General features: G+C 36.2%; 1 pseudogene; it reads right to left on the bottom strand.

Annotated features, from left to right (window-relative positions):
* Nucleotides 1-400: 400 nt before the first annotated feature.
* LOC115985532 lies at nt 401-2129 on the bottom strand (annotated as a pseudogene).
* Nucleotides 2130-10226: the final 8097 nt, after the last annotated feature.

The raw sequence follows: 10226 nt of genomic DNA, 5'->3' as shown, positions 1-10226 counted from the left end.
AACTAGTTTATCTCCAAGGCTAATGGGGTGTTGGGTTATAAATTGAAATTAGTTAATTAATTCAATTACCCAAGTTGATTTATTAGGTAAAATTACATGCAATATTATTTTATAAGCCACATAGGCTTTAATTGTACTAACCGTGCACACGTAGCCGTTTTCTGTTAGTGGGTTAGTAATAGGAACCAAATTGATTACAAGATGAAAATAACAGGGATTAAATTAATTGCTACTAAAATATATGGACCAAATTGACTGTAACCTCAAAATGTAAGGACCAAATTGACATTTTTGCCTCTATTTTATTTTATAGCTTAAATCCATAGCACTTGAAACCAAATTGGAAAATGTTAGTTTTTCATATGGCAACTGTTTTATTGAATATAGAGTGATAAGGGATTTACGAATCCCATATGGGACCAAAGGCAGGAATTCCTGCATCCTTGCACGCATTAACAACATCCCTGCTTCCTTCTGGATTGCTGGTAACAATAACTACTTCAGTATCCCAATTTCTAGCAGCATCAACGCTCAATTGAGATACATTAGGACGACCAAACACAGCAGTATCATGGACAATCACCTTGTTTTTTGGCCACCCACTTACCATTTCTTTGATTTCCTTTCCAAAGTTTTGTTCAATTCCCTTGGCCACCCAAACCAAGCGCACATCAGCCGAACATGGTTGCAACAGGAATGACAAAAACACACAAATTCCTGAACCAGTTGCCACCAACAAAACTCTATCATACATGTTGACAAGATAAGGCAAGCCAGCAAAGTGCACTTTTCGAACCCATAAATGGCTTGGAGGATTCATCACCAAGGATTTTGTGAAATCACCAACAGCACCAGCAAGCATCATGTGCTCTTTCTTTCCATCAGAAATTATGCCAAATGCGTGCCATTCGGATAAAGGGGATGGACTAATCCTACCCAATAAGCCAGCTTTAACTCCGCCTTCAAACTTGATGATCGAGGCGTGGCCTGAAGGATTAAAGACCTTAACGGGGGACACGTCTCACCGTCATCCATGGCAACATGATTAACAAAGTGATGGCTATTGTGAACCAAAACTCTTGTCGTTTGATCAACCTGGAGCCAAGGTCATTCATGTAGGATTTGGTTTTGGAATCATAAGAAATAGAGAGGATAATAAAGGCCCAAAGGAAGGCAAGAGCAGTCCACCCAGCAAAGCGGTGAGTTCGTTCATATACATTGTGATGGAGATGGCGAACTAGAGGGAACGCAGCCAAAGAAGATAGGCAGAGAAGGCTAAGAATGGTGGAGGCTACAACTATGATCTCAGGGGAAGTGTTTTCTCTATCTTTGAGAGTTAGGACTAAGGCATATATCAACCATGCAATTGAAGAGACACCACAACCACTATGTATCCCTCCGAGACTTTGGAGAAGAGATGTTGTGGCAGTCTTAAGAAGGAGAGGCACCCATGACCTTCCCAATAACTTGACTGATAGCCAGAACACAACACGCAAGAAAGCCTCGCTCCTACACAGTGTTAAAGCAAGAATATTCACAATTGAGAAAAGTGCAGCTCTGTTCCTCGCATATGGGAACTGTCCCATGGCTGCAAGGACCAAGCCAATAAGGTTTAGAGTTGAGCAAACAACAAAGAGTCGCTTGTACACTGTGAACAACCCTTGATCGAGGAGTATAATCGACAGCCTTGAATGTTTCTTTCGAGCTGCAGGCTTTGATGATGCTTGATCATGCTTACTAGCAGCCAAAAGTGGAAGTGGGCTTTGCTTGATTTGTTTCTCAAAGTCGCTCCCTTCTTCCACAACCTCCAAATTATCAATATCTATATCTTGGTGTTCGTCATCGGGGTCAAGATCACAAAAGTGGCTGCTGCTTCTACTTATAGACCTGAAAGTAAAGGAAGGGAACACTTTGGAAGAGCCGAGCCAAGATATCTTGTTGCTCAAGGACTCTTCTGGTGTGGGTGTTTTGATGGCAAAGGGATCTGCATGTGGTTTGACCTCAAAAGCCACACCTCGGCAGCTTGAAAACCTTACTGTGCTTTGCATATTTTCGTATAAGGGAGAACAAATATAGTTAAGAGGATAAACAGACCTTGAGGGAGGGTTTCCAACTGTCTCTGCTTTCATGCTCTCTGAAATATATGCTACTTATATAACCTCCAATTGGATTAGGATCGTTTACCAAAAAAAAAAAAAAATTGGACTAGGATATCTGAAAATAATTAGGTATTATTAGGATATAATAATTGTAAGCGAATTGATATAATAATTAGGAGAGTGTCTATTACACGTAAATGCATTGAAATTGTGACTCTAAGTTACGTTTTCAAATTTGAAACCGTCACGATTTTAGTATATTTATACCCTTGTTGTTTAGATGTAAACAAATTTTACAATTTTTTTTTAATAATAATTATATCTCATAGGTTTCGGTTAACTCAACTGGTAAAGTTTATGATAGTTGAATAAGAGATTTAGAATTCAATCTCTGTCTATACCAAAAACTGATTGGTGTCTTGGTCTGATATTATAGATTGAAACTCTCTAAAAAAAAAAAAAGATATATATCTCAAATAATATGATATATCAGACACAATCACAAATTGGTAGTAATGCTTAATCCTAATCATGAAGTAAGTTTAGAAATTGAGAGAGTAGGGTTATGTTTTATCAATAAAATAAAATGAAATAGACTTATCTGAGAAGAATGATGATTCAAGCGCAGACTATGTCGAAGTCTTGCATGATTTTGATTTAGTTTAAATGAGCATATAACCATATTTCTTTGTCTGATCATTAAAATTTGAGCTTATGCGGGACGAAATAAAAAATAAAATAGAGTAATAATGACTGAACGACTCTTTCAACTCTTTTTATTTAAAAAATAATAATGAATCAATTCTTTTACCTAATAACCGCGCTAACTGACTTTCACTATTTTAATTTTGTAAATAACGATCTAGTATATGATGATGGAATCATTAAAAAAATATTGATGAAATCAATTTTCTATAGGACCTAGTATATAATGATGGAAATGGAATCATTAAAAAGAAGAAAAAAAAATTGTTGATGAAATAAATTTTTCGATAGTTTTATATAGGATTATCAACATGCAGTTTGGTTAATTTTTAATGTTACTTATCTGTGATTTAAAATGTATCACACTTTAACTACTTGAGGTTGGTTATATTATGAACTTGGTACTCACTTCATCACTTTCACTATTAAAGACATTAAAAAATAGAAAATGGAGAACTTAATTCTATCATGTTATCAACATTTAGGAAATCACAGACTATCACCACTATGATATCTATTTGTATTATTGATGTGGAAATATTCAATCTAAGTATTTCAAAATGGATGGATAAGAATTTATTATATATGAGAGAGTTTTAGTATAAATTAAAATTGAGCTAATATTTTTTAAAAACAAATTTTTTTTTTTTGGTAATCCGATAAATTGTGGAGAGATGGAGTGATTTAAATCTTGAATGTTTGTTTCTCCCAAAAAGAAAAAAAAATTGAATATTCTTATGAAAACACAAAAAAGTGTTAATTACAAGATTATTGAGGATGCTAAACCACTGCTTAGTAAAACAATTCAAAGAACATCACTCTAAATTCTATAAGTCAACAATTGCAGTCAATTCAAGGAAGCTAGAATTTTGAAGGAAGATTAATTGATTCACTTAGGGACAGAGCTAGGACTTGGAGTTAGGGAGGGTGGCTTTGCAGTTGGTTGCGTGCAGCGATTTCAACCTCCAACCTTGTTGCATAGATGCTGGTTTTTATTTATTTATTTATTTTATCTTTGATGCGTGTGTTTGCTGCTAGGAAAAGACAAAATTACTTAGTTTAAAATATTCTAAAGGGGCTTAATATATGCTATTGGTATTTTTTGTTATTGTGCTAATGTTTTTGAGCTTGTATATATTATTTTAGATTTTAGATCTATAAAATTTTTACTGCCTTTAAAAGGAGGAAAGTGTTAAAGACACAAACTTTTTATAAATTAATGATGTGGTGAATGATTATTGGAAAGTAAAAAAATGATATAAATGATAGGTTCAAATACGAATCAATAAAAATTTACTATCTCGACAGTTTGTAAAATTATTATAAAAAGGTTTGTAATTACAATATTACTTTTAAAAGAATCAATAATATTGCTAGGGAGGGCAAAATATATATAAAATTGCTAAAATTAATACCTACATATATTTTTCTAAAAAGAAAACCTCTATATATATAAATTTTTATTTATTTTTTTAAAAATGGGGGGCCATTGCCTCCCATTCCAAGCTTAGCTCTGTTCATTCACCGTACTCCACTAAACAAGTTAAAGTAAGTCACCCTAAAATCTACAAGGCGACAACAGTACGTAGTCAATTGAAGGTAGAACATTCCAGCAGTCTATCAATTACTGGTCTTTGTTATCTTTATAACAATTAATTCATTGTAAGCTTCGATCTAGCTACTTGTTTCCATGGTCTTCTCTTCACTCTTGAACCTCTTGTTTCCAAGTCAAATAGAATTTTCGAATAGACCAGGTGGCGGTCCATTGTGAACAGTCCCCTGGAAATGACTTGCATCGCATGTAGTACGTAGATGACTGACGAATGCCCACACCCCCCCACCACCCCCCCCCCCCCCCCCCCCCCCCCCCCCCCCCCTCGCTCTGTTTGAACGAATATATTCCATTATTTTTAAATCTAACTTGAATTGAATCATCCATATATACAGATTCAATGGTTAGAAACCTTCTTCTACGGTTTTATTTTCTTATAGATAGATCACACTTCTTTTCTTGCCTGTATGTAAAAAGGGCTTACGTCAATCAAATGACATGTGCCTGATGTACGTCACGCTACAGACTTTTACAGTCAGCGGTGCAACCACAGAGCTAGCTAGGAATTAATTAATGTACAAATTAATGAAACAAAAACATATACCTCCAATGCTTATGGTCTAGTTATATTAATTTATAAAGTTTCGGGTAAATTGCAAAATATATTCATGAAGTTTGAGATTATTTAGATTTTACACTTTAAAATTTGAGAAATTTGATTTTACAACATGATGTTTTGGTTTCGTTAGCAAAAACACACCTTCGATTAATTTTAATTGTTAAGTGACATGTCATTGTGTTGACATGTTTTTATATTTTGCCAAATCATCCCTTGCCCAACGCAATTTTACCCAAAAATCAAAACAAAAAACTCAGCTATTTACAGGACATGGTTTCACCCAAATAAAAACTATTCCCAAATCCCCACCCCATGAACCCCAGCTTCTGATAGTAGACCCCATGAACCCATCCAAGCAGATATGGAGCTTGACAGCTCTTTGAAGTTTCAAAAGAAGACTAGGGATTAGGTTCTCTACATAAACGTCTTTGTCTTCATCTTCACCTTTGTCTTCGTCAAATCTTTGATATAAGAACTCAATTATAAGGCTTCTCATTGCTCTAGGGGCCTATTTCTTGGAAAGCCACGATTTAATGTTGGGTTATGCTAACGAGTGCTCTAAGGGCACTGGTTAAGAATCCATTTTAGGAAAGTTTTGACATCACTTTTATGCGAAATGAAAAAAGCTGTCAAAACATTAATTTTTTTTTCTTTTCCCATAAAAACTTTTTTTAATTGGATTCTTAACTAGTGCCCTAAGGGCACTCGTTAGTATTTCTCTTTAATGTTTCCTTTTTGTCTTTTCCTTCATTTACTTGATTTCACAACTCTTTAGTATAATTTATTTTTCAGAATTTTGAAAATAGAGTGAGAATTTTGAAAGCTAGTTAGACTTTTAGAAAATCCAATTTCAAACTCCTAAAACAAACAGACCTTTCGTCTCCTTGAGTGCCTTCTTCTCTTCTTCATATTTTTCAATTGATTTTGAAGCTCTTTGCTACATGTACATGAATCTGTCCCACTTCTATAAATAGTAAGTTCAATTCATGATATCTTACAATATATATATATATATATATATTGTTGACGCCTCGCGGCTGCTCGACCACCCATCTTGGCGACACTCGCGCGCTTCTCCCCTCTTTCGGTGTGAAGGGGTGTATGGAGGTGTGTTGTACCTCGGGTGTGTGACTAGAATATAAGTTGATTTTAAGGAAATTACTAAGGGTAAATGAAATCGCTACCAATCATTGAGTTTTTCTAAGGTGTGATTGGTCACTTGACTCTATTTGATTTAATTACCAATCCTAGGCTAAGAAAAATGTCGTATTTCCTAATCTAATGTGGATGGGTAAAAAAAATCTTGATTCTTAAGTTCGGAATTTTGGTTACGTCTTAGGAAAGTGTTAGGCACCCCACAACGCTTGTCCATAGATAGTCTTTTGTTTTGGTAAAATCATAATTTTTGGACATTGGTAATTAAAAATGAGCTATTGGCATTAACTTTTGGGGCTTTGAGATTTGGATTCAGAAAGGGTGTGGTCTTGGTCGATACTTTCCAAGTGTGTTTGGAATTATTGCCAAATTTCCACGGCAAAAATCCGATAGCATTTCGCCTTATTTTTGTGGTGGAAATCCAACAGCACTTCACCTCAGATGTGTCATAGCACACTGAATGCTATTCTCACCAAGCTTTCGACATGAGAATATGGCAATGGGGATGCCCCATTTTCATGGTGAAAATCTGGCAGAGTTTTGCATTTGATGTGTTATGGTGCACCTATAGGGTTTCGTGCTGGTGTATACAACACGTGCCAACATGCTCGTGCTAGGACGAGCTGGAGCCCCTCAAGGCATTAAACAAGTTGATACGTGATGCATACATAGGGAAACAGATGTCACTTGGTGACATGGATTGGGATGATTACACTGCAATGACCATGCATATAGTATGACACAAATATGCACCTACAATAATCGCCTTGAGCGCATACTCATGCCACATGGTCAAGAGCACTTATGGCCAGAGAGGGTCACTCACGTAACCATGAGAGTTTGTCATACAAAGTGCACGATCACCCACACACGCGTACACACACACACACACACACACACACACACACACATACACACACACACATACATACATCACGCACAATGCTGTCACATAGAGCAGGAAAGTAAAACCGATATTACCAACGTTCCAAGGGTATGGCCCAGCAAGGTACAGGAAATGTAAAACAAACATTGCCATACCCATGAAATGTGGCCTAAGCAAAGAGCAGGAAAAGTAAAGGGTGCAAGGGGAGGGGGAACCCTAGTACATGCTCAAGAGAAGAGGCTGAGAGAGAGAGAGAGAGAGAGAGAGAGAGAGAGCAGAGAACCACTCATTAGGGGCTAGGCGCCCTAATTTATAGAACATTGCCCTTTGTGGGCTTGAATCTTCTTGCTTGCATCCTTGCCCATTTTACTTGTGTTTAGGAAGTCACACCCTTACTCCAGGTGTCTATGCTCCATGCGTGTACATGCAATGACAAAAGAAACAAGCCAGCAGACAAGCAAAGAAATAAATTGAAGAAAAAGCATGCTAAAAGACAAACTAGCAAAAGATGCTGAACGGGGGCAAACAAACATGTTTTCGAATAGAAAAGGGTGTCCTAGGAGGAAAAATATAGGTTTGGTTTGAGTTTCCATAGTAACATTGGATTGGAGTATGTATGACACATAGACTTATGTTTGAACATATAGGCAATCATGCAAAGAAGCAAAAAAAACCAAACAGGCAACACAAAACAAGCAAGGCAACCATATCAATATCGCACGGAGCGGAGAAAACTGTGTATCAATCATACTAATACCACAGAAGTGTATCTCACAAGTGGTTACATCTAAACAAGCCCTAGGAGGGATGGATGTAACCCTAGAAGCAAGTGGTTCCAAAAACCGATAAGCACAAGTCCATGGAGGGCACAAGGCATGGCAAAGCCTACATCTAGACAGGCAAACATGGATATAAAGCATAAAATCAAGCAGGCAAACATAGATATGCACAAAGGAAATAATCCAAACCCTTTGATATAGGCCTATGTGTAAAGATGTAGGCCTAGACCACAGGATCTAGATCTACACCCTACCAAAAGGGCTAAAACACAAGAAAAAGGAGATAACAAGAGGTAGAAAGGCTTTAGAAGCACATGGCATAGCAATCAACATGTAGATCTAGACACATGAACAGGGCACAAAACACTCAAAGATACAAATTTGAGTAAAAATATGGCAAAGAGCACATAAACATGTAGATTTAAGCATAGTCATGGCAAAGATCACATAAACATATAGATTTAAGCATAGACATGACAAGGAGCACATAAACATGTAGATTTAAGCAAAAGCATGGCAAGGAACACATAAACATGTAGATCTAAGCAAAAGCATGGCAAGGAGCACGGGCACATGTAGGTCTAAGTACAAACACAAAATTTAGACATATCCTATCCCAAGAAGGCTAGGCCAACAACATCAAAGCATTAAAACTTGGCAAAAAGCAAGGAAACATGCTAGAGAAAAAAAACATAGAACATGCTAGGAAGCAAGATAAAGCAAGAACATGCTAGGAAAAGAAACGGGTATGGATTGTAGCTAAAAAGCTACATCCATACCCATAAATCTCAAATCCAAGGTATGGAGCCAAGGAGAGGAAGATTGAGAACAAAAACACTACCTTGTGATTGTTGAGAGAAAGGAGAAATCAAAGGTTTTTTGATGTGTTTTTAGGAGAGAAATGTAGAGAAAAGAGAGAGAAAATTGCATAGAAAATTTCCAGAAAATGCCCCAAAAACCTTTTTGCTTTTGAAATCTAGGGGTTTGCGGGGGTTAAATAAACTTTTGGCATGCTTCCTGAGGGGTGTGCCAGGTTAGGCCAGCAGCCCTTTAGTGGCCACCAGGTTGGGTCTACTGACATTAGCAATCGTGTTTTTTTCCTCTAGCTTTTCGGTTCTAACTTCGATCACATATTTAAAGGCCTTTCTGAACTCCGATTGAGCTGATCTTGGTGTCCTTGGAAAGCCCTAGATGTCTAGTTTCCAGAACACTAAAGAAATTGAAAATTCAACGGATGTATCAAAAGTTATGGCCTGGCCTTGGGAAGTGAGCTGACCCACCTTACACGTTTTTCGAGATATCTCAACCATTTTGACTTCGATTTCGACCAGTGAATAGTTTTTGGAAATGGAATTCAATAATCTTTGTGATGATGCTGGTTTTAACCCGTTCCGACGTTCGGATCAAAATTAGGGTTTCTAAGACCTTTGAGAGTTAACTCCGGGTCAATCTTGGTCAAAGTTGACGAAAATCTCTGAATAGCTCGAGTTTAATGTAGAAACATGAAAAATGTTATTTTGGGATGATTTTGACCAACTTTTACTTTCGGTCAATCCAAGGTTGACCAAGGGCATTTAGGTCAATTTGACCTAAAAGGGTACTTTGAGTGCTTGATGCCCAAATGGGTTGTGTCACCTTAATCTGGATGTTTCCATGCCCCTTGGAGAAAAGTTCATATTTTTTACATTTTCGGGGTCCAACACGCAAATTGAGAGCGGACGAAATACGGTGTTTGCATATCTATATTTAGGCATTAAAAAACAAAGTATATCCATAAGTATACAAACTGGGATGAGCTTGAATGGGTTTGTGGGGTTTGCTATTAGAAGTTGGGGTTCATGAGTTAGGAATTTGGTAATAGTTTTTATTAGGGTGAAACGATATGATGTAATAGCTGAGTTTTGTGTTTTGACTTTTGGGCAAAACTGCATCGTTTAATGATTTGGCCAAAGATAAAAACATGTCAGCACGATGACATGTCATTTATCCTAAAGTTTCTTATCATCCAATAAAAACACATAATTTTTTTTTTTTTGAATTCAACCATAAATTTGAATCTTGCCTAAATTAAAGAACATTAATCATGGTGCGGTCTCCTTGTATTTATCAAACAGGGCTAGCTTCATACATTTTTGGGCCTAAAGGTAACCCTCAAATAAGGCTTTTTTTATTTATTTTTTATTTTTTATAAATTATATCCAAATATTAATAAAATTAATATTTATTTAATTTTTTATATTCTAATATATTTCACTTAATTTTTTTTTTTACTTTTTAATATTTTTAGATTTAATAGAAAGGAATATATGTTAACAAAACAAGCAAGCTAGAAGCAAGAGAGAAATAAAAGTAAATTAGCAAGCAAAACCCAGAAGATATTTTCTTAGAAAAGAGAAGAGAGCTAAGGTGAGTCCATAGAAAAGAATATTGT

Source organism: Quercus lobata, chromosome 4, assembly GCF_001633185.2.
Source record: "Quercus lobata isolate SW786 chromosome 4, ValleyOak3.0 Primary Assembly, whole genome shotgun sequence".
NCBI classification, from domain to species: Eukaryota; Viridiplantae; Streptophyta; class Magnoliopsida; order Fagales; family Fagaceae; genus Quercus; species Quercus lobata.
Note: the sequence above shows the minus strand (reverse complement) of the source record. Positions and strands in the feature narration are given on the sequence as shown.